The 26,227-nt window shown below is 41.9% G+C and overlaps 1 protein-coding gene across 4 annotated transcripts in view; it reads right to left on the bottom strand.

Moving 5' to 3' along the window:
* Positions 1-25,653, bottom strand: part of NCOA7 (nuclear receptor coactivator 7) — a 189,689-nt gene extending 164,036 nt beyond the window's left edge. For 2 of the 4 annotated variants that reach the window (XM_049900250.1, XM_049900276.1), the window contains exon 1: positions 24,655-25,294. The gene's annotated coding sequence lies outside the window, so the exon portion shown is untranslated. Of the gene's footprint in view, positions 1-12,047; positions 12,344-24,654; positions 25,295-25,369 lie in introns of those variants that run through there. The other 2 variants (XM_049900261.1, XM_049900268.1) reach the window with 2 other exon arrangements.
* Between the last annotated feature and the right edge of the window lie 574 nt (positions 25,654-26,227).

Genomic DNA, 26,227 nt, shown 5'->3' with positions numbered 1-26,227 from the left:
CTCTTTTAATTCTTACAACCACATTATGAGTTAGGTGTTCTTATTTTCATTAAACTGAGGCTCAAAACAAAACAAACCCATTGCCATCGAGTCAGTTCCAACTCATAGTGACCCTAGAGGATGGAGAACTGCCCCATAGGGTTCCAAGGAGTGGCTGGTGGATTTGAACTGGTGACTTTTTGATTAGCAGCCATTGTTCTTAACCACTGCACCATGGGGGCTCCTAGTATATAAGAGATACTCCCTATAGGGTCGATATGAATCAACTCGACAGCAAGGAGTTTCCCAAATGTTAGTTGGATGGATGCACGAATAAATGAGCTTACAGCACCAGGTGTGGTGGGACAGGAATTTAAATCCAGTTTTGCTTATACTCCAATGCTTTGGAACCTGAAAGCATATGGAAATAAGGTAGAAAATGTAGTCTCTGGTCAAAAGCGTTCAATGCTTAAGTGGATTCTGCAAGTTAAGACACATAAAGTTGACCATTGCGGGAGGGTTGTGGAGGAGAGGGGAGGAAGCCGTGTCACAATGAGTTAAGAGTATTTTGGAGGTGAAATAAAGAGAGAAAAAAAAAAAAAAAGATGATGGCTGAGTGTCCAACTCTCTTGAGCTCAGTTTCACATTGTGGCCTGAACCTACAATGGGACTCCTCCTGAACTCTGGACCTATATCCTTATTCCTTCCCCAAGCTTAAGGTTTGCTTGTCATTTTCCTCATTCTAACCACATCTAGCTCGAGGCCCTGTTTCTAAAGCTCCAACACCCAGTTTTAAAGCCTTGCCTGACCACATGTGGGTGCTTGTCTGTTCTCCTGAGGTTACTTCACACACCACTTATCACTTACTATGAGGCACTTCATCATACACTGTGCAACAATGCCACTTAGCTTCTGAAGGCCCCAAACAAATGTAAGTTCCTTGAAGTCAAAACCCACCATGCATCACATTTTCCTTATACGTCTCCAAATACCTAGCACAGAACTAGGCAGAAAATCCACATAAAACCCAGGCAATGAAGTAACTTAATCCAGACTTGGGGATAAAGTCAATTATAAGGCAAACTGGCATAAATCCAAGGATTCCTCTCAAATTAAGAGTTACGTGGGGGCAGGGGGAAAGACTCAAGCGAACCTTCCTCAGACTCCAGAAAGGGTTAGAATCCCAGGCTCTCTGTCACTGCCCTAGGCCAGGTGGTTTATTTTAAAGTTCTTCTCCTGTATGCCACAAATATGTGATGATCCTGTTTATTAGATTTTCCCTCGTGAATAAAAAATGAAGTCATAACAATCTAATTGGAAAATTTTTATATTGCAAGCTGAGCCAGAAACTAATATTTGATTCCAATGGAAAAATATTGACAAAAATAAGCACATGAGAAAAAGATGAAATGATCCAAGAACTGACATCTGGTGCTGCTGTGTCTGTTCAGAAGTGGCATGGCTTACTTTTTTTTTCTCTCATATTCTATTAGATAAATTCTATTACCATAAAAACATGCTAATCTTTGGTTTCTTTTAAGTTTCTGGGAATATATATATTCCTTAAACAAGACAGATGCAGTCCTTCCAGGTCTACATAACACCAATAGATTAACCAGGGGAGATTAACAGAAGATGCTATAAAATGATTCACACAGAACACCACACAGCAGCCTTCATATTTCAGAGAAAGAACCAGAGCTCCTTAAATCAGTCTCTAATGGGAACTACATTTTCCATTGCAAGTAGTTATAATGGGCTTCTAAAAAGTCCCTCTTTCATTTAATGTAGACTTTTCCTCATGTCAATAAACTCTAGATTCATCCAAACACTGAATAACAAGAGCATCCTTACATGTACTGTATACCCCCCAACCCCCGTTGCCATCAATTCCAACTCATAGGAACCCTATATGACAGACTAAAAAAAAAAAATTATGAGGGAGCACAAGATGAATCTTCTAAATATTTCCTCTTGCAATCTTAAATCAGGAGAGCCAACTTAAAACTAAATTTCATTATTCAAATAAAAATGGCACATGCAAAATCCTTACCTCGTAAGAGCTCTGTTGAAGACAAAGTATTTTCTGTATTACCAGCAAGCTGTTCCCTGTTTGAGTGGTTCCATGGCACCACTCCGAATTTAAGAACAGAGCTAGCAGAGACTCTTAAGTATATCCAACTAGTGTGGGCCTACCTACACAGCACAGAGTGGTTTTCTGGATTCACATCTAACACACCACAGTTTCTTGTACATTCAGGTATAACCAGTCAGGACTAGAAAAACACCAGCGTACCCATGATGTCCATCAACTGTTTTTCCAACAACATATTTCCTAATACACAAATGAAATAATAACAGAATCTCACTTTGAGGCTTGCTCACACTGAGTTTGGCTTCTTAAAGGAACAGACCAAAATGTACCTTTCTACGTGGATATTTTCTCCTAGAAAATACTTATACTGACATAGGACAGATGTTTAGTCTCTCTCAAGGCCAAATGTTCAGCTAAATAAAGGAAGACTATTCAAATTTCAGGAAACCCTGGTGGCGTAGTGGTTAAGTGCTACGGCTGCTAACCAAAGGACTGGCAGTTTGAATCCGCTAGGCGCTCCTTGGAAACTCTATGGGGCAGTTCTACTCTGTCCCATAGGGTCACTATGAGTCAGAATCGACTCGATGGCACTGGGTTTGGTTTTTGGTTTTATTCAAATTTCAGTGTTAACCAAGGTTAGAAATTTGAATACCCTCTTTAGCAAAAAACCTGAAAAGAAGGACACAGAAACAGATACCAAAGTGTGCCAAAAGCATGTACGGGGAGCATCAAGGAGACAAAGCCCTCAAGTAAACAAATGTGTGTCACAAAAACAAGTACAAACATAAATAAATAAAATTTAATGGCAACGAAGAGCAAAAAAGTTGTGCCTGAATCAAGGAACTGATCAAGAATGATCCAGAAGTCTGCTACTTGGGAAAATGGTATGGAATCAATGGATGGCAAAATAAACGGTGAACTCTTCAACTCTTATTCCACAGTCTCTGCCTGCTGTTGCTGTTAGTTGCTGCTGTTGTTGTTAGTTGCCATCAAGTTGATTCTGAATCATGGTGAGCCCGTGTGTACAGAGTAGAACTGTTCCATAGGATTTTCAAAGCCATGACCTTTAGGAACAGAGCATCAGGCCTGTCTTCTGAGGCACCGCTGGGAGGGTTCGAACCACCAACCTTTCTGCTAGTAGTTGAGGACTTAACCATTTGTGCCACCCAGGGACTCCTATTTTCTGCCTAAGGAACTGAAATTTGATCTGAAAAGAATTAAACAAATATGGGTTTCAGTGCTCTCTTACCTAAGATGAATGAAGAGATTACATTAGAGCTCCTACCAAAACCAAAACCAAACCCACTGCCATTGAGTTGTTCCCACAGAACATAACTGCCCCATATGGTTTCTTTCCAAGGCTGTAAATCTTACAGAAGCAGACTTCAACACTTTTTTCCCATAAAACGGTTCATGGGTTAGAACCACCAAACTTTTGGTTAGCAGCCAAGAGGTTTAACCACTGCGCTACCAGGGCTCCTAGATAGTCTAAATGAGGGCTCTTCTCTGGGCCAGATGGATCATTTGTAAGTGCCCTCTTATAAAGAGAAAGTGCAAATGAGATTTCTCATAGATTACTGGTAGGGTCAAAAACTGCTGAAGATTTGGGAAGTGCCAGAAGCCAAACAGGGAAATATTATTTTAATTTTTAAAAAAGAAAGGGGATTGTGTGAAACTACACATTAGAGAACATCACATGGATCCCAGGCAGAACTCTGGAAATGAAAATTAAAGACAGGTTGGCAAGGACCTAAAGGAGGAAGCAGTGGACCTGGAGATCCAGAATGTTCACGGAGAACAAACCATTCAGCAGAACAACAATAAAAGAGTCAACCTCTTTTTGGAGCATCTATCATGGACCAAGTACCCTGCTGGAAATACAAAAGATGAAAACAGCACTCATCTGCCAGGAAGCTCAGGCAGAACAGGCAACTGAAGTTCATTAGTTGGTAAAATGAGACAGGGCTAGTGTTCCGATACTGGTGGGTACAAAGAATTGCAGAGCATAGAGGTGGGAGCAGCTGACTCTGCAGGAAGGAAAGAAGTGTCAAGAAAACTTCACAGGTGATGTCAGAGGTGGGCTTTGAAGGAGGAGCAGGATTCTCTGGATGGTGAGTGCAGAAGAAGTTGGGCTCATCAGGCATAATGAGGATGTGCAAGCTGTCATGAGGAAATGTGGAGTGCTCATGGAATTACGAGTACTCATGCACGGTTTGGAGTGCAGGGCTTTTGGTGAGGAGGAAGTTCAATGAATGGTGGCTTAATCAAATCGTTGTTATTGTTGTTGCTGTTCGTTGCCATCGAGTCGGCCCCCAACTCATGGAGACCCCATGCACACCAGAACAAAATGCTGCCCGATCCTGCACCATCCTGATGAGTGAATACAGACCAGATCATTGTGATCCACAGGCTTTACATTGGCTGATTTTTCAAAGTAGATCCCCAGGCCTTTCTTCCTAGTCTGACTTAGTCTGTAAGCTCTGCTAAGACCTGTTCAGTGTAACAGCCATACACAAGCCCACAGCCATACACAAGCCTCTACTGACAGGTGGTGGCTGTATGTGAAGAGCACTGGCCTGCAACTGAACCCAGGTTTCCTGCGTGGAAGGCAAGAATTCTACAACTCAACCACCAACGCAGCATTTAATCAAATTACACTGACCCAATTTTCCTTTTTGACATGGCTACTATTCTAGTGGATTAGGAAAATGAAGAAAACAGTGTATCTGCACTTTAAAAGCATTTGATAGGGATCTCTTGATCTGCTTATGAATAAGATGGAGAAAGGTAGGCTGCATGTGGGTGGATGTTTTTATGATATAGGAAATCATTGAACCACTGTGCCAAAGAGTATGTGCTGACTGACTGACATCAACCCTGGAGGGAGAATATTAATAGCTTAATGTGGTATTCTTAGACCTAGTCCTCATCAATAAACTTATCACTGACTTGAATGAAAATACAGCGACATCTTTATCAGAATTTGGGGCGGGGGGGACATCCTGGAGAACAGCATCAGGATGCAGATAAGTCTTCAGCTGTCTGCAGAAAGCAGTCAATTACTGTAAGATGGAATTTATTCCACATGACTCTCAGGTTCTCCACCTGGATGAGGTGCTAAGGAATGGGAGAGGTAGGGCTTAGTGGTAACAAAAATGAATATGATTTGTGGATTTAAATGACAGTGAAAGCCATCTATCCAGTGATGTGATTCTGATGCCTCAACCATCCCCCCCTCCAAAAAAAAAAACACTAATACAATCAACCCAGAATACGATGGTCTGTCCCACCCTCTTTAAGAACCGAATATATCAGCTCTGAGCCTCACACTATAGGAGAAATATAGGGAAATCTGAGCTACCAGAATGGTTAAATGACATAGAACTATTACTTTAAGAATATTAGTCAAAGGAGCTGGTCAAGTTTAGTCTGGAGAGAAGGCTTGGAATGAAATAATAGCTATTTTCTAATATCTGAAGGATCTTTATCCTGCAGAGGATTTAAGCTTTCTAAGGGGTATATTTACAACCTACAAGGGGTCTACCTAAGATCAGGCAAGAGATATGGATGGAAAGAGGCTCAATATAAGGCAGCGCTACCTTACAGACACAATGAGTCAGAATCGACTCAATGGTCAGTGGGTTTGGTTTTTTTTTTTTTGGTTTTACCTTATAGACAGATGCAAAGAGCTGCCTCCAGATAGAAAGGGTGGCTTCCTGATCTCCAGTATTTGAGCACAAGCTGAGCACAGGAAAGTGAAAGAACTGAGGTGGAGGCAGAGGGAAGGAGCAGGGCTAGTGGGAGGTAGACCATGAACACTAGAATGAAAACTAGTGCTATAAATAACAACCAAACAGATGTTTCTGTAATGGTAAATTGGAGCTAAGATTCTTTTCTTTAGACCATCCCAGTAAATATTCACAGAGTTCCTACAGAAGATAAGAAAATTCCTGAGAGATAAGGGACAATTCTTCATTGCCTAGGACCGTCCTGCTCACTGCAGGACATTTGGAATCCCCACCGTATCAAACCCAGCAGTCTTTATCTAATATGTAAATATTTCATAATATGCCTTTTATATTGAAATGAAATTCATAAGTAGTATAATTTACTTATACACTTAATTTTTAAAAAGCAACAGAACACCCAAAGGGAATTTGTACCAGGTATTTCAATATGCAGGAGTCCCTGGGTGGCACAAACGGTTATGCACTTGACTACTGACCGAAAGCTTGGCTGTTCAAATCCACCCAGGGATGCCTCAGAAGAAAGGTCTGGCGATCTGTTTTCAAAGGGTCACAGTCTTGAAAATCTTATACAATGCAATTTGACTCCTACACACCTGATATCACCATGAGTCAGTATTGACTCAACAACAACAGGGTTGGTTTTAGTTTATTTCAATATGTAAATCCTCAGGCCTGAGTTCATTAGAAGGCATTATGAAATACCTAGACGCCTGTACCTACTTATATAGGACAAGTTTAGGTATAAGAGAAGTAAGATCAGAAACCATTTTACTTCAAGAAAGTATCGGAAAGAGGCGGAGCAGGGAGCAGGGTTAGTGGGAGGTAGAGCGTGAACACTAGAAAAAAAACTAGTGCTATAAATAACAACCAAACAGATGTTTCTGTACATGGTAAGCTGGAACTAACCTTCTTTTCTTTAGACTATCCCAGTAAATATTCATGTACTTCCCACAGAAAACATGAAAATCACTGAGAGATAAGGGATAATTCTTCCTTGCCTAGGTCTGCCACTCTGTGCAGGACATTTGGTACCTCTGCTTCCCCCAACTAATGCCAGTAAACCAAAACCCATTGCCGTTGAGTCGATTCTGGCTCACAGCGACCCTATAGGACAGAGTAGAATTGCCCCACGGAGTTTGAAAGGAGCGGCTGGTGGAACCCAACTGCCAACCTTCTGGTTAGCACGTGAACTCTTAACCACTGCACCACCAGGGCTCCAACATAACTGTGCCAACCAAAATGCCCCTCCTAGGAGCAGGGGTTTACTGCAGCCACTAAAAAACCACTATTATAAAGAAGAGTCAAGCTCTACAGGTAAACTGATATTTTTAATCTTTTTAAATAAAAAAATTAATTTTAAAAATTCCTTCAAAGCTGAGACTTTATAAACTCTACACTCTTGAGGAACTCTGTTTTCATTCCGCTCTGTGCTTTCCCTGAATAGCACTTACAACTTATGTTACAAAAGCAGAGAAGCACTTTTAGAACAGGACAGGCCTGTTTTAAATCCAGATTCCAGTACTTACAAGATACGTAGCCTTGGACAAGTTATTCAATTTCTGTACGCCTCAGTTTTCTTATCTGTCAAATGGCTGCTGTAGAAATTAAATGTGTCTAAAGGTTATCCTACAGTCTGGTGCTCTGTAGAATAGAAAATTCTATCATCTGAGATTCCAGTGAACTCAACCGTTCAAGTGTTCATGAAAATTACACCTACCTTGAACACCATCATCACCCCTACCCACTGCCGTGGGGTCAACTCCAACTCATAGTGACCATGCAGGACAGAGCAGAACTGCCCCACAGGGTTCTAAGGAGTGGCTGGTAGATTCAAAATACCACTAAGCCACCAACCAGATGTTTGATTATTCATGAAAATTACACCTATGTTGAACTAGATTCAAATTGGCCACAAACAAAAAAAACATATAATAAACTAACTGAAGCTAGAGAGAGCTGGAGAATATAAAGCTGATAGCAAGCAGCAACAGTTAAACATTCATTGAACATTTACCTTATGTGCCAAATTTTCTGTTTGGTGCTGTTACACAGAGTTTAATTTAATTCTCATGTCAGTATGAGGAGGTTAATACTCTCCATCCGTTATGGATAAGGAATCTGAAGTTTAGAAAGGTTAAAAAACTTATTCAAGGTAAAACAGCCATAAAAGTTAGAGCCAGAACGATCACCTCTGTCTGATTCCAAAGTCAGAATCACTAACAGCCTCTCATGCTAGGTTAGGAGCCCTGGTGCCACAGCGGTTAAAGCACTCAGCTGCTAACCAAAAGGTCAGCGGTTTGATCCACCAGCTGCTCCTTGGAAACCCTATGGGGCAGTTCTACTCTTTGCTATAAGTCAGAATCAACTCAACGGCAGTGGGTTTGGTTTTGGTTATTGCTACACAGAATTTCTACTTCAACTGCCTGGTTCTTCCTGGATTTATCTAGAGCTAGAAAGAACAAAAGGGCAAATGCCAGCTTTCTCACCAATTATTCTTTAGGGTATTAAGATTAATCATTAAACCAAAAACCAAACCCGTTGCCGTTGATTTGATTCCAACTTATAGTGACCCTATAGGACAGAGGAGAACTGCAAACAGCAGTCAGTTATACAAGACGGAATTTACTCCACATGACTCTCAGGAAAGTACTTTCCCTTAACTTACTCAATTACATGAGCCTTACCCCTTAAGTTTTAAGAAGTAACCATACATCTTTGAATATGCCAGAAATATCTACCTTACCAGTTGACAAACTTTGTTTGTTTTGAAATGTAATCTCCTACTAATTTCATTCCCCAATGGAAAGCTGAATTAGTAAATACTGAACATCAGAAAAATGAAGTTTTGATCTTAAAAAAAAGCATTTATTTATAATAACTTTACATTACAAAGGTAATACATGCTTCTTCTCCCCTCGCCCCTGCCCCGGGACTAAAATCATAGGTCCTTTTTGAACCGAAAATTATGACCATTCTATAAAAATTCTACTAAAAGCTTCAAACTTATTGCATGTGTTCTTTCATTAATACTCATAAGGATGTAAGAAGTCAGTGTTGAACAGTCTTCTACCTACACAATAAAGTCAGATTCAAGGGGAGAAAATCTGCAGAAAGTCACACAGTTACTGGAGGCAGTGAAAGCAGAACAGAATCTTCTCTGCTGACCTCAATTCCCTATCATAAGAGAAAACTTCCTCTTTCTCATCATCAGCCCCTACTGAATGACTACCTGCTGCATACATCTGTCCCTCTCAAGAGCTAGGAAAAATCCGATGCCTGAGGTTTCTAGTGGCAGAGTGGTTAAGAGCTCAGCTGCTAGCCAAAAGGTTGGCAGTTCAAATTAATCAGCAGCTCCTTGGAAACGCTGTGGGCAGTTCTACTCTGTCCTAAGAGGTCGGTCGCTATCAGTGGAAGCGACCCCACAGCAATGGGTTTGGTTTTTGCTTTTGTTTTTGGGAGGTTTCTGGAGACACCTCCTCCTATTGATCCAGCACTAGGGGGCCACTTGAGATGATCTCTAATCTAAAGGAGATGGGGTTCAAGTGTCATCAGTAAAGAAACAGAAGACCTGGGAAGAAAAATTTCCCTCAATGCATTTTAATGATATTATTAGATAGATCCATTCCTAAAATCATACAATCTCTGGCCTGTTTGACTTTTTTTGCAGACATCTTCTCATCTGGGCCCAAAAGAAATTAGCTCCATACTCTTCTGGAGTCTCTCTGCTGGAACTGAACTCACACTCATTCCCCAAGGCCTTTCAGAGACTAGGTGCAGAGTGAACCTCTGTGCCAGCTCCCTGCACTCACAGAAAATGCCCTCATGCTCACTGTCTGCTTCCTGGTCCTTCAATTCCAGGACAGAATAAGTACGAGCAATGGTTACTACTACTACTTATTATTGTAATTATTTGGTGGGAGGTATCTATTTGATGGATTTGAATTAGGGTAAAAACCATCCACTCTTTGATTGATAAAAGGTGTTAAAAAGAAACAGATGGGGACCACGGTTTGGGAGGGTATCTAGGCCAACTAGTATAACAAAGTTTATTAAGAAAATGTTCTGCATCCCACTTTGGTGAGTGGCGTTTGGGGTCTTAAAAGCTTGCGAGCAGCCATCTAAGATGCATCAATTGGTCCCAACCCACATGGAGCAATGGAGAATGAAGAACACCAAAGACACAAGGAAAATATTAGCCCAAGAGATAAAAGGGCCACATAAACCAGAGTCTCCATCAGCCTGAGACCATAAGAACTAGATGGTGCCCAGTTACCACCAATGACAGCCCTGACAGGGAACACAACAGAGAATCCCTGATGGAGCAGGAGACAAGTGTGGTGCAGAATTAAAATTCACATAAAAAGACCAGTCTTAATGGTCTGACTGAGACTAGAGGAACCCCAGAAGACGGGGCCTCTGGAGTAGCTGTTAACCCAGAACTAAAGCCATTCCTGAAGCCAACTCTGTAGACAAAGATCAGACTGGACTATAAAATACAAAATAATTCTTGTGAAGAATGTGTTCTTAGCTCAAGTAGATAAATGAGACTAAATGCACAGCTCCTGCCCAGAGGCGGATGAGAAGGCAGAAAGGGATAGGAGCTGGTGGAATCAGCATGGGAAAACCAGGGCAGAAAGGGGGAGTGTGCTGTCACATTATAGGGATTGCAACTAGGGTCAGGTAACAATGTGTGCATAAATTTTTATATGAGAAATTAACTTGAGCTGTAAACTTTAAACTAAAGCACAATTAAAAAATAAAAAAAGAAACAGAATACCTTTCAAAACACACAGTGCAAGAGCTCCAAACACTAGTTTTCGAGAAGTAATTTTGATTGTCATTTGAGACTTTATCAATAAGAGACACAAAGTATGCTCTACTAGGTAAATTGCCATTTCCCTAAGAAAAGAGCCATATGCTTCTTTGTTCTCCATGGTTGACATCTGCAATTGAATGCACCTCTAGAATACACTGGCATACACTCGTACTTATTAAAATGTATGTAATTATGACTGTTTAATGTGGAAACCCTGGTGGCGCAGGGGTTAAGTGCTACGGCTGCTAACCAAAGGGTCGGCAGTTCCTTGGCCAGGCACTCTTTGGAAACTCTATGGGGCAATTCTACTCTATCCTATAGGGTCACTATGAGTTGGAATCAACTCAATGGCACTGGGTTTGAATGTGCTTTCAGCAGATTTATTTACATGGAAAATATGTGTAGCAATAAGCAATTCACACTTGCACATAAACAGGGCCTTGTAACATATTTATGAGCAATCCTCTTCAATTCAGAAAGCATTTACTAAGAACCTATTTTATGCCTACTGCTGTACCGTTACCTAAAACCTATTAATATATAAAGGACTAAATATGCCCTAAGGAAACTTCAATTTCTGACACAGGAGATAAGATTTACTTTAGCAAAACAATCAGAAAAAAATGGTATGATAAAATTAATGCCAAATAAAATGTATATTGCACAGAGGAAGTGCTAATGGGAAGTAAGAAGAGGACCAGGTCACATGGGCCATGGTTGTTAGGAAACGTGTTAGAAGTAGGGCATTCCCCAAAACAACTATTTTTGGTTATATTTCAATAGTGCTACACAAATAACATTCATATCTACCAACCAGAAACAGTTTATCCTTAATGAAAATGCACTCTACCAGAGCATATTCAAGAGGCCAGCAAGACAACCAGGTTCTCTCAGGTGTCTTAAGTAAAGATAGAACTAGGCATGCAGTGCTTTGATTAGTAGTCTAAAATGGGGCAAATAAACTAACTTGCGTTCATGTACAAGGCATAATAAAACGCGTTTAAGAGGCAGGAAATCTGCTCAACATGAAGCTGAATCAGCATCGTAAAGTACAATGACTTCTTCTTGGGAAAAAATTACATGGTATTCAACTATAATTTTCCAGGAGCCTGGGTGAAGAAAGTCTATGGTTTAAGCACCTTTTCCTTTAAAGGTTTATTGAGTTGCTTGATATAAAAGTTCTCGTAGAATTTGAAAGAAAAATGGCCCTCTAGCAAACTGGGTTATTTTCCTCAATTACTCACACTCCCTCCCCTCTCTGTAGGAGAATTATACATCCACTCTGTTTGCTATCTGATTTTGCGATACTTCACACCAGTACGCAGAATATATGTGTCCACCCACTGACTTAGGCTTCTTGGCCCTGTGACTTGTTTTGACCAGTGGATGATGAGGATTAACCATGTACCTATTTCAGCTTGAGGCTTTACGTACAAGACCTGGCAAGTTTCTGCTCTCCACCATGAGAACGGTATGCTCCAAGTAGCCGCTTTTCTTTCTTCAACTTAGATCCCAGGATAAAGACACGCAGAAGACATCTGAACCCCCATCTCAACTCTGGAGTCTAGTCCAGCCCTGCTGAGCTCAGCCAAACCACAGCCAACCTGCAGATCCATGAACATGAAATAAATATCTATGGTTCTAAATCATTGAGATTTCGAGGCGGTTATACAGCATTATCACAACAACAAAAAGACCTTAAAAATATCCTGATCCACACATTACTTTGTGGATTTTTTACCCAGCTCAAAACCACATACAATAGTACATATTACTATATATGATATATTACAAATATACACATAAACAATTTAACCTAGACCTGTGGTATCAAAGCCCAGAGACAAAAGTAGCAAATTAACACAAAAAGTCAAGGAAGTGTCCTTTTTTTCCAGTTGTCATTTACCCCATAACCAATTTGCACACCTATAGGGTTGCTATGATAGTTGGAATGGACTCCACGGCACTGGGTTATGGAGGTTTAATGTAGCCCTGGTGAGCGGTGGTTAAGTACTCTGCTGCTAACCAAAAGGTTGACAGTCTGAACCCACTACCGCTCTGTAGGAGAAAGATATGGCAGTCTGCTTCCATAAAGATTAAAACCAAAACTAAACCCATTGCCATCAAATCGAATCCGACTCACAGTGACCCTACAGGACAGAGTAGATTGCCCCACAGGGTTTCCAAGGAGTGGCTGGTTGATTTGAACTGCCAACCTTTTGGTTAGCAGCCATAGCTCTTAACACTACACCACCAGGGCTTCCTATATTCACTACAGACTTTGACATAACTTAAAGTTATTTTATATGCTATGGCTGCTCCAAAAACTTTTATTACTTTCCCACCATATCTATTCTGCCACTTTCTCTTGTAATTTAAAGGAAACGTGGGTATGTAATTAAGAGAACCGGTAAATATTATTTTGAGTATTAGAACAGAAAACTCATACAATTAACATCTGTGCCCAGGAGGTAATTCTCACAACAACAAAATAAAATCAAAAAAATAAAGGAAAAAAAAACATTTAAGTATCAAAAGAACGGAAATCAGCGTAGAGTAGATGGCTTAGAAAGTGTTCGCGGAAATAAGCATCAAGTCGGGGCAGAAGACTGACTGTAGGAGAAATGTGTAAGGAAATTCCAGATTGGGAGGGCAGCAAAAAGCTTGAGAACTGAGGATTCTGACCCTACTGGAGCACCAAGCCCAACAGGGACAGAGTGGGAAATGAGGCTGAGTATGTGAAATGTGGAAGGGGTACAGCGCCATCTGCACCTAAGACCATTCTGCTTAAACTTCCAAGAAAAACTCACCATCACAAAAATCTCATAAATCATTTCACTTGGTCTACTTATTCTTGAAAAACTCGCCTTGGGGCTGATCTATACCAAAACAAGGTAGCTAAATGCAACAAAATACCAAGCAGATGGCCATGTGGGTGAAGATGTCCAGGAAGTGAAATATTAGTAGCTTTGAGAGAAGGAAGAGGAAGTACAATATGTCAAAATGAATATGCATTTGGTAAAGAAAAGTTAAGAATACAACAATCCTATGTGTAAAAACAGCATGGGGCAGTGTCTGACCTCCTCCAACCCCACAAGGGGGAAGGAAGATGAACCAGGATCAACAGCACAAAGCTGACTCCCATGACATGGAGACCAGGCAAGCTTCCTCTCTTTGCCATCTTTACTAATTCTGATACCAACTGTCCCTTACACAGAATTCTTTACTTCTCTGCTGGGTTCAATAATTCATTGCAATGGCCACACAGAACTCACAGATCATACTCACAAGTACCGGCTTTATTAGGGAAGTAACAGTTACAATTCAGGCTCAGGAACACTCAGGATACAGTTCTTCCATCAGGACAACCTCTTCCCAACCATACTCACAGGCACGCCTCTCCCTGGCCCTCAGCCGCTGCCCAAAGGCACTCAGCTTTCTCACTCCATGGGCCCGGAAGCCCACCGTGCTGTCTCCTGTTGCCAGGTCTCTCCTGCCACTGCTTCTCACCGTCTTCAGGGTAACAGCCTCTTGTCTCTTGGTCTCCTGCTTCCAGGAGCTTCTCAGCACAGGGATCCCAGGTCCAAAGGACACACTCACTGTTCTTCCTTGGTGGTGGTAGAATCCTCCTTTCTGCTTTGGAACAGGCTCTTTTAAGGCAAAACTAACCAACCCTCTTGGTGGGCCATAATTACCTTATCACGCAGTCCCACCCAATCACCTGGGTAGGAGTAGCCACACACAAAAGTAGTCAATCACACTGCACTATGATACATTAATTTTAATAATTTCTACCATGTAATATATCACTATAATACATATAGACAATAAAACTGTGAAAAAAGAAAATAAAAATCACCTGTGATTCCACCAATGGGGAAAAAGCACTAACATTTTGTCAGTTTCCTGTCACTTCTTCTATGCAGATGTGTTTTAAAATCAAATGAGGATTTTTTTGTGTGTGTGCAAATAATCTGGTGTTTAACTCAACTGTCGTGAATATGTCCCATGTCATTAGACATAGAACTGCCCCACAGGGTTTTTCTATCATTTAAGATATACAGATATAAGCAGGCTTGGTTGTGAAAATGGCTAAGCGCTTGGCTGCTAACTGAAAGGTTGGTAGTTCAAACCCACCCAGCCACTCCACAGGAGAAAGGCCCGGAGATCTGCTCCCGTAAAGATGTGTAAAGATTACAGCCAGAAAAGCTCTAAGGGGCAAGTTCTATTCTTTCACATGGGATCACCAGGAGACAGAACCTACAGCACCCACAACAAAACATATATATGACAAAATATTTAGCCACTGAAATCATGGCTTTGAACAATATTTAATGACATGGGACATATGTCACCTCGAAGACTAGGTGCACCTGACCCAAGCCATGGTATTTTCAATCGCATCATAGGCATGTGAAAGCCGGACAATGAATAAGGAAGACCGAAGAACTGACACTTTTGAATTGTAGTGTTGGCGAAGAACACTGAATACAGCATGGAGTGCCAAAAGAACAAACAAATGTCTTGGAAGAAGTAAAACCAGAATGCTCCTTAGAAGGATGGCGAGACTGCATCTTGCATACTTTGGACATGTTGTCAGGAGGGATTAGTTCCTGGGGAAGGACATCATGCTTGGTAAAGTACAGGGTCAGCGGAAAAGAGAAAGACCCTCAACAAGATGGATTGACACAGCAGTGGCAACAATGGGCTCAAGCATAACAACGATTGTAAGGATAGTGCAAGGACCTGCCAGTATTTCATTCTGTGGTACACAGGGTCCCTATTAGTCGGAACCAACTTAACGGCACCTAACAACAACCTCATTTAAGAAATAACTCCACTGTACATTCCCAAAGACAACTCATCAGACATGGAAGGGACTGGACAATGGGTTGGAGAGAGATGCTGACAATGAGTGAGCTACTTGCATCAGGTGGACACTTGAGACTGTGTTGGCATCTCCTGTCTGGAGGGGAGATAGGAGGATAGAGAGGGTTAGAAACTGGCAAAATTGTCATGAAAGGAGAGACTGGAAGGAGGGAGCGGGCTGACTCATTAGAGGGAGAGTAAGTGGGAGTATGGAGTAAGGCATTTATAAGCTTATATGTGACAGACTGATGATTTGTAAACGTTCACTTAAAGCTCAATAAAAATTATTAAAAAAAAAAAAAAAGAAATAACTCCACTGTGGATTTTTTTTCAAGATTTCACAGTAATAACCATGACCGTAACTAACACATAGTTTCTTACTCTGTAACAGACAGAGTTGCAAGTGCTCTATAATTACTTACCTAATTCTGAGGGAAATGTAGAGGGTAAATACTACAGATGAGGAAAAACAAGGGACAGAGAAATTACCTTGCCCAAGTTCAAAGAGCTGGCCAACAATGGAACAGAATTCGAAGCTAGACAACTGGTTTCAGCATCTCTGCTCTTAATCTCTCTACCATACCGCCTGCCTCTCAGAGATATGTGCTTATGTCTGACCTTCAACCCCATCTCTAATCATTTCCTTATGATTTACTCAGAATAGAATCGCTGATGTCAAGTGATTCAATGAGCTAAATTTGCTCTCCCTATAAGGTGTACCAAGGTACTCTCTCAACATTTGTGAAAAATATGACCCAACTTCACCCACGCCAGCCCTGTTACTGAGTTTTTTAATCTAATATTAATCTGCATGTCTTTGATGGAATCAAATTGAATATTTTTTCATGTCTTGGCCATTTGTAGCTTCTATTTTGTGAATTTTCTATTCAGATTCCTTACGATGGAGTTCCTGGGTACTGCAAATGGTTAATGCCCTTGCTGCTAACCAAAAGGTTGAAGATTTGAGTCTACTCAGAAGAGAGCCTGGTCATCCACTTCTGAAAAATCAGACACTGAAAATCCTGCGGTGCACAGTTCTACTCTGACATGCATGGGGTTAGCATGAGTTGGGAATGACTCAACAGTAGCTTTTTTTTTTTTAATACCTTACTATAATACTTTTTAAACAGAATTGGGGAATGTTAAATTGAAATTATTTTGAAAGGTACAGTGATTTGAGATTTCAAAGAGGGGAGCTAACCAGCTGTTTCCATGAGACCTTACAGGTAGGCAGTGCTCTGGGAGAATTACTGGGACCTAGGGCTCAGGGCTCAGCGGTAAACACCTGAAACAGCAGAACTGAGCAGGACCTCTCAAGAGACTGACTAATAGCCCGAAATTGTGTTTTATACTGTACAGCAAGAGCTATACTTATCCAATGGCTAGAATACTCACCACAGCTACTCAAAATCCATTGCCATCAAGTTGATCCCAACTCATGCTGACCCCATGTGTTACAGAGTAAAATTGCTCCATAGGATTTTCTTCACTGCAATCTTTACAGAAGCACATCACCAGGCCTTTCTTCCACAGTGCTGCTGAACGGGTTTGAACCACCAACTTTTAGGTTAATTAAAAAATAAACAAGTAAATAACCTGTTGCCACTGAGTCGATTCTGACTCAGTGACTCTATAGGACAGAGTAGAACTGCCCCATAGGGTTTCCAAGAAGCAGCTGGTAGATTTTAACTGCCAACCTTCTGGTCAGCAACCAAGCTGTTAACCACTGCGCCACCAGGTCTCCTTTAGGTTAATTGTCAAGTGCAAACTGTTTGTGCCACCCAGGGACTGCTACTCAGGGCATGCTCAACTCCTATTATCACCATATCTAGGGAAACATATCGGTAAATCTGATGTTGGCTTAGTGAGGTCAGAATTAGAAAATGAAAATGAAAGATCTTGAATCATCTCATCAATTATTCCTCTTCTACATGGCATACCTGGTTAGTGATCAGAATAATGTACCAATTAGGGTGTTTCATGTGAACAGCGCTGAACAAATGCTATTAAATTCTTACTCTCTGAGTCCTCTGTTAATCAGTCATCAAAAACAAATTACCTCATGCCAAGTACTTTGCAATAAAACTCAGCACCTAGAACATCTTCTTGATAACTTTGCTTGGAAATTAAAAATATCTCATTCACATACTTCAGAATCACTTCTTAGAGCAGGCCACCTTCTCCAGGTGATTAATGCCACCTACCAAGGTTGACAGATGATAGATCTGAACTGATAGATTTTAATTTCTTAAGAGTAATTTTTTCTCCTATTAAATCCCTAAAGTTTGTTGCTGTTGCCAGTTACCATCGAGTCGGCTCTGACTCGTGGCGACCCTATGCATATAACAGAATGAAAGGTCACCCAGTCCCGCGCCATCTTCATGATCACTGGCATGTTTTGGGTCCATCTGGACAATGTTTTGTTCTGATCCATATGGTTTTCATTGGCTAATTTTCAGAAGTAGATCTCCAGGCCTTTCTTCCTAGTTTGTATGAGTCTGGAAGTTCCACTAAAACCAATTCATCATGGGTGACCCTGTTGGTATTTGAAATACAATGGCACAGCTTCCAGCATTAAAACAACATGCAAGCCACCACTGTACAAAAAACTGACAGATGGTGGTGGCCCTGAACTTCAGTGGCACTCTTTATGGAGGCTTTAGCTCCTTTATGTACCAACTTCAGAAAAAAACCTGGAGGTGAACTCTCTCAGGTGAGGGTCATAATAAATACGAGAGCTATTTGTAATGAGTGCTAATACAATGTTCAGTAGAGAACTAGTAATACCAAGGCTACTAAAAAAAAAATAATATGAACATGTAGATTACTGAGGTAGAGGCAGGGTGGACAAGTGGAATGAATAGTTAAAAGGTTCAACTTTGGGCTTTTTTTTTTGTGGGGGGACCAACCTTAGCATGCTATCCAAAATCATAAACAATTTTTACTAGAAAGCCAATTTTGCTATTTATAATGAGACATTTCTCTTCCCCACAAAGACGCCTACTTGGAACACAAAATTACATCTAGAAGGCTCCATGAGTAGTTTATGGAATCCCTACCAAGAAAGGCTCATTGGAAGAAAAGACATCAGAACCAGGTGTAGTCTCCTAATGAAAACAGGAGGACAGAGTGTTTCAAGTAGAAGTAACATGGAGAAGAACGACCATATGTTACGCATGCACAGGAAGTGACAATCAGTTTTACATTATTAAAGCAGAGGTTCTTAAAGTGGGGTCCATAAGCAAGGGCATGTAAGAAAAACTGGTGTGTATGGTGTGGAATGAGACCATGAATTTTCATCAGGTTTTTTAAAAGGTCCATGATTGGGGGGAAAAAAAAAGTTAACCATCATGTATGGCAGGGAGGGGCAAGAGAGGAACTCCCCAGGGCCCAATAGACCAGGTTAAGTAAGATGCATGAACTTTTCCTACGTGTTATGGAAATTCTTCGGAACGTTTGAGGCGGGAAGTGGAGAAGTAAGACTGACTGAACTGTGAAGGGCTGATTAAAGGAACGCAAAATTCAGGCAACAGCCCATAACATCAAGGAGCCACTCAAGGTCAATGGCAGTGAGAATGGGGAGGGGTGAATCAGAAATGGTTAGGAAATAAAACTGAGCAGACTGTATATTCATATTTGCTTGGATATGCATAAAATCTCATTGTGAGATTCTCAGGAAACTGACCAGCACTGGTTGCCTACGGGTAGGGGAAGCAGGTGACTGGGGAATGAGGATGTCAGGCAGTTGTTTCACTGATACTGACATACCTTTTGAACCAAGCGAGGGGTATTACCTATTCTAAATATAAAAATAATAAAAATTTGGAAGTTATCAGAGTGAGATGGCTCTATGAAAAAGCATGCCCAAGTTTCTCTCCAAATGCCCTCCGATGTTTCAAGTTATGCTTTTGAATTCCGATCATTTTTGCCCCAAAGGCTCCTGCACTGCACCAATAACTGACACTTTAGAAGGACCCAGGTGATAAACCGATCAGACTTAATTTGGCATCATGTAGATATAAATAACAATTTACCTGGCTAAATTCAGTCTACATAACAGTTAGTTGTCAGGATACCATAATAAAGTCTTGTCAATTAATGGAGGAAGTTCAAGCTTTTAATTGTAATGATAAATAGAACAGACTCAGAGAAGAAATCTATATCTAATTAGCAAAACAAATATGAATCAGATAAATCTATAGGCATATCTGCAGCCTCAGGCTAGTGTAGGCTAGCCCTCTGGCTTGTTGTTAGGTACCATTGAGTCGGTTGCAACTCATAGCAACACTATGTAGAACAGAACAAAACACACCCCGCACCTGCACCATCCCCACATTTTCTGACAAATTTTTACACGGAATCTCCTGTTCAGTCTAATAGCACATGTAAGTCAAGTACTCCAGAAATAAATGTTAATTTAAATTGAATGGCTTTACCAACTTCGAATTAGTGATAAATGCACATAAACTTAATAGTTAAAAGTGGAATTTAATTTTGCACAACTATGTTACATTGTTTTCCATTTGGCTATATAGGCTCAAAAATCCTAAACTTGCAATACTTGTTAAAAACATATTTATTGTAACCAATTAAACTTAACAATCAAAAACTTGATGTGTGCCCAGAGACCAATTCTACAATGATTTTATTTGTTTTATATTTTGCCTCATCCCACAAAACATATGATTAAGCTTAAATTAATAAATACAATAAAATAGGTAAATATACCAAAAAACCCACTGCTATCGAGTTGATTCTGACTCAGAACCGTCCTATAGGGTTTCCAAGGAATGCCTGGTGGATTCGAACCGCCAACCTTTTGGTTAGTAGCCATAGCTTTAACCATTATGCCACCACGGTTTCCAGGTAAATATACCAAACCAAAAACCAAACCCAGTGCCGTCGAGTCGATTCCACCTCATAGCGACCCTATAGGACAGAGGAGAACTGCCCCATGGAGTTTTCAAGGAGCGTCTGGTGGATTCGAACTGCCGACCCTTTGGCTAGCAGCTGTAGCACTTAACCACTACGCCACCAGGGCTTCCCCAGGTAAATTGAGTACATAAAAATCAGGATTTAGAAAAACCAGGTAGAAAAGACGCTAACAACCAGAGAGAAAGTTAGCACATTTGATATTAGGTCATAGGTTTTTACGTGGTTATGAAAATCGAGCTGCAAATTTTCCTCTGTGTTTCCTAGTTGCCAAAGCAGAAAAGGAAATATAATCGGTACAAAGCTTTATTTCAGCATTTAGAGCTGAATGGAATTTCTTGCTTCGGTCTTCAGATACAAGCTGTAGAAAAGGCCATGGTCTTAACCACATCCCTAAAGCAGCAGGTTTCTAGTGACTGTCTTTATTAATAGAATCCCTTAGTAAGAACATAATTTGTGGGAAGGGCTGTCAAAGATGCAAACAAGACAACCCAAGTACATGGTTTCTGAGGATCTGGACAGACTCCTGGTCTAACACCTAGTATTGGAGGGAAATGGGTAGACATCAAGGCCTTTGTTTGACCAACCCCCTGGAAATATTTCAACTGAGCTTCTGATAAAATCTTCGAACAGACAATTCATATTCTCCGGCAAGTGCAAAAACAATGGTACTCCGGAGAGAGATTACCCCGAAACCCCATGCAGTCGAGTTGATTTCAACTCATAGCGACCCTATAGGACAGTGTAGAACTGCCCCACAGAGTTTCCAAGGAGCGCCTGGCGGATTCGAACTGCCGTCCCTTTGGTTAGCAGCCATAGCACTTAACCACTACGCCACCAGGGTTTCCGAAGGGAGATTAGTACACAATTATTTTTCAACCATCAGTTCACTATATTTGAAATCCAAGGCTACAAAAATTTACAATTTTGGTTCCAGCTTATGTGAACTGAGAGGATTCTATTGGATGTAAACAGAAAAAAAGAAAATTATGGGCTAGAATTAGAAAAGGATGGCAAACAACATTTAGCAAGGCAAGGAGAGGTCTGTGCACGAAAACCTTGGGAAAGGCACAGAAAGACAAGACAGAGTAAATTAGATCTTAGAACTGCATTCCAGTGTTCTTATGGAAGTGGGGAGCTGGGGGTTCAGAAGGCAGGACCCAGGAAGTGAGTCAACCAGATCAACGAAGCATTATGCATTTGGATGCAGGGCACACATAAGAAAAATGCTTCTTCCATTCCGAGATTCAGAGCCAGCTCCTGTTTGTGATTCCAAGGCCGAGAGTGCCAGCACCAACTCCTATTTGTCAAATGAACAAATTAGTGTTTACTATCTGCAAGAAAGCCAAAAGAATTTACTGCTACCATCCGGAAGGACTCTCCTGAAAAGTTTAAAGTGATCAAGGAAGAGCAATGTACATTAATTGCTTAATACCCTTAATCACAAATTTAAGAGGTGTTGGAAACCCTGGTGGCATACTGGTTAAGTGCTACAGCTGCTAACCAAAAGGTCAGCAGTTTGAATCCACCAGGCACTTCTTGGAAACTCTATAGGGCAGTTCTACTCTGCCCTATAGGGTCGCTGTGAGTTGGAATGGACTTGACCGCAGCGGGTTTGGTTTTGTTTTTTTTAAGCCCTGGTGGCAAGAACACTCAGCTAACCAATAAGATCGTGGTTTGAACCTATCCAGCCACTCCAAGGGAGAAAGGCCTGGCAATCTGCTTCCATACAGAAAACCCTACAGAGCAGTTCTACTCTGTCACATGGGGTGAATCAAAAATTGGACTGCACCTAAGGACAAAATGCAACTATCTTTATTTCATAGGGAATTTTTGCTTTCTTTTAATATATCATAAAAAGTTAGATCCCTCCCCCCAACAAATCTCCTCATGTCGTTGGTTCCTTTAATCCTTCTTATTACCTTTTATATAAAGGTGTTATTTCCTCACCCATCTAGGAAAACCCTACACAGTTGGAGAGACAATAGTAATAAACCACAGCTTACTACAGTTTTGTGAAAACAGTAACTCTTATGGGTAATAAAAGGAGCCCTGGTGGCCCAATGGTTAAGTGCGTGGATACTAACTGAAAGGTCAGTGGTTCAAGGCCATCAGCCACTCCTCAGGAGAAAGATGTGGCAGTCTCCTTCAGTAAAGATTTATAGCCTTGGGAACTGTATGTGGCAGTTCTACCCTGTCCTACAGGGTTATTATGAGTTGGCACTGACTCGAAAGCAATGGGTTTGGTTTGATTTGATGTGTAATATGTAGTAAGGATGGAGAAGAGGTATTAAAATAATCAAAAAAAGAGAACTAAATCACTGGAGCACTAGCAGATAATTTTGTTCAAGAGATTAAAAAGAACTACTAATGCATAAAACTTACATTACAGGAAACAAAAACACAACAGGCAATATCATAATGCAAAAATAAAGCGAAATGAAATGTGATGCAGTTAACCTTGATTTTTTTTTTGTAAGATATCATAAAATTTTTAAATTGAAAGGTATTATCTTCCAAGCCCCTCACTTCACAACCACCCTGGGTGTCAAACTTGGAAACTGATATGCTTATATACCGATAAAAACCCATACAATTAAAATTTGTATCTATACCATATATTTTGAATCCTTTAGAACTTAGGAGCACTTCTAAATGTTTTATTTTTACCTTTACTTGTAATAAAATACACTGCAATTAGATCAAACCACAACAACTCAACTCTAAAGCAAGTTAAAATGTCACTTATTATTATTATTAACCACATCATTGCTACCTCTGGAGTAACTTAGAATTTTTCTCAAAACGTGAATTGCAGTTTTTTTTTTATTGTGTTTGAGGGTTTAATTAAATAGGATTGATTACCAATAAGCCTAGAAAATTCACAAGCTTAGACATGAAATTAATTTATATTAGGAGCTGGAGACAATTACCTCATTTAATAATACATTACGGAAGTGCTTACGTTCCTAAAAATGTCAAAATTCAAATTTAAATGTTAAGATAACCGAATTTGCCTTTTCATACAAAAAAAGCAATTTTTAAAAAATCTAGTGAAACTTCAGCGTCCAAAGAACAGAAAAAAAAAATTATTTCTAAATTGCTATCTTAAGATAAAGCTTAAAACAACACTCATTTATTCAACAAATCACTAATGAGCACCTACCATGCATCAGACTCAGAGGATTACAGGAGGAACAAAAGGAAGGCTCTAACTGCTTGGAGTTTACAATAATTCATTTTCTAAAACTCTAAACCTTAATACATTAATGTAAAATTGAGCTTACAATTATCCATTTTCCAAAACTCTAATAAACCTTGTTGTTTTAATATAAGATCAAAAAATGAGAGCCTGAGAGGAAATAATTTTTTCAAAAACCCTCATATACGAACTGCACAACTGTGGAAGAAAAAAAAATACATGACAGTTTCTCAAAAAATAACAAACCTTGACACCGAATTGGAAGTTAGGCTGAGCACAAGACTGCCGACTGCTGGCTGGCCCAGCGCATCCTTCCAGCAGATTCTCAACTCCCGGCACCTGTATCAAACTTGCCACTAAACGCATCCCTTCACGTAAGCAAGAGGCTCCTAAATGGGCAGCACAAGAGTACCCCAGCCTCATTTATCTCCTGAATAATTTGACTTCTAGAGGGACCTTGTCTAACGAACCCTAAAATACTGACTGTTAGGAACTGAGCCATCGATTTTACATAAATCATTCAGCCAGCTTTGAAATAACAAAAATCCACAGCGACTTCTAAATGCCGCTAAAATAACCCTCTGAGTGGCTACATATGTTGGCTAAAAAGACAGGAAGAACGAACGCATCTGCTAACCCATCTAAACAAATACGGTGACATATCTCTACCTGAGATGCTGAAAATCCCACGCCCTCTCCCCAAAGAAACCACAAGCCATCCTGTCCCACCCCCCGCCCCCGCCCCGCAGCCCGTCCCTCACTGGCCCCCAGGGGGTGGGCGGGGAAGGGTCAAGTTCTCCTTCACCAACGCTCGGCCTCCCGAGCTCCAGAAGCGGTTTTCAGGTTAACAGGGGCTCAAGAGGCGCGCCCAGCGCCATTAGCACACCTCCGAGCGCTCCACCAAACCCTGGCGGGAGGCAAGTTTGACCGGTCCTAACCCCTGCCCCCGGCCTCTCCCCAGCGGCAGCATCAGCCTACGGGCGGCGGCTAGGGCAGGTCCTGCCTCACCTACCTACTGGGCGGAGGTGCCAGCTCCTCTGGGCCGAGAAGAGGGAATCGAACGCACGCATTTCTGGGAGCGGCGGCTTCTGCAGCTCGGCGCGGGGGAGCGCATCCTCTCTGGTGGGTGGAAGGAGGGGCTAAGGGAGGACCGTGCCCCGACGAGGAGAAAGGGGAGGAGGAAGGCGCGCCAAGGCGCGCGCACCCGGGGCCCCGAGTCCCCAGCTGGTTGCAGCAGCAGCCTCCGGGATCCCACTGGCCTCTCCCCACGGGCCGCGCTTCGCCACCCCTGCAGCTGCGCCCGCGGTCAGGGCATCGACAGCGGTAGACTCCACGACCCTACCGAAGGCGGGGAACTGCGGGTGGCGCGACGCGCTGCAGAAGCCCGCCTCTAGCCCCGCCCGGCCAGCGTCGCGCTCTGTGCCCCTCCGCAGCGACGGGGGCCGAGGAGCTTGGGCACCGGGCTCGGCGGCTTGGGCTGCAGCTGCAGCATCCTCCCCACCCTAGCGACTTCCGAGCTGGAAGGTGGTGACCCCCTCCACCTGCGGCTGCTGGAGCCTCAGCCGCCCCTGCTCAACCCCAGCAGCCCGAGACCGACGGCTCCGCCCCGGAGACTTGCGCGCGCGGCCTTCGCAGGCCTCGGCCCATTGTGACGCCTGCCCAGCGCCCGCGCGTTGCTGCCTCCCCGGCCGGACGCCGGGCTGTGGAGCCAAGAACGGTCGGCTTACCTAGCCCTGGGCCGCATCACCTACTGATGGCCCGCCTTGATCCCTACTCTTCGTGGGAGGCACGTCTGTGAGAGCAGAGCTGGAGTTACAGCGTCTTCTCGAGCTTTAAAGCCCCTTGAGTTTCCTTCCAGCTCAGGGACTACTGGCCGCAATAAATTCATCCCTCTGGCAGTAGTTCCCTTCCGGCGTTGGATTTAGCAAAGGGGTCAACCATCTCCTCCCCCTCCCGCTCCGGTCCCTGGTACTGCATCCTGGATGCTGCCAAATTGCAATCATTATAGCAGTAGGGACGTAACAACTGGGCCCTCTAGACAGACTCTTGGCAGAGACTGGATAGAAAACCTTGGTTGGGAGGGGTTTGCAGCAGCAGTGGGACCCATCTCCACTTGGTGCTGTTCCCTCTACGGTCCCATGACCAGAACTGCAAGATGACTAGCAGGATCTGAGCGTAGGGTTCACCCTTATGCACAGAAAAATCTCAAGGCAGAGCCTGCAGCTGGTGTATCGGAGGTCGGACACACTAGACAGCGGCCTGCTCTGGGTTTTGTGAGGGCTTGCGCTTTAACAGCCTCTTGTTTGTTTTTTTTTTTTTGTGGAAGATGGAGCAAAGCATTTAACAGTGATAGCTTTAGGATTTCAGTCGCAAGTAGTTGTGCTATATATTATCTTGGAAAATATGGAATAATCTCCCAATTCTGAGCTGAGCATATTTTAAATTGGACTTTGGTTTTAGATTTTTTAACTCGAGTTGTGAAGAACTAGGGATTTTTCTTTAGGTACTGTGTTATTTGTAGATTATTTTCAAGGGGAAATCAGATTCTTAAAATATGAAGAGGAGATTTCATTATATGGAAAGAA

The sequence above is a fragment of the Elephas maximus genome, chromosome 1 (genome assembly GCF_024166365.1).
Source record: "Elephas maximus indicus isolate mEleMax1 chromosome 1, mEleMax1 primary haplotype, whole genome shotgun sequence".
Lineage (NCBI taxonomy): Eukaryota > Metazoa > Chordata > Mammalia > Proboscidea > Elephantidae > Elephas > Elephas maximus.
This window is presented reverse-complemented; position numbering and strand designations above follow the sequence as displayed.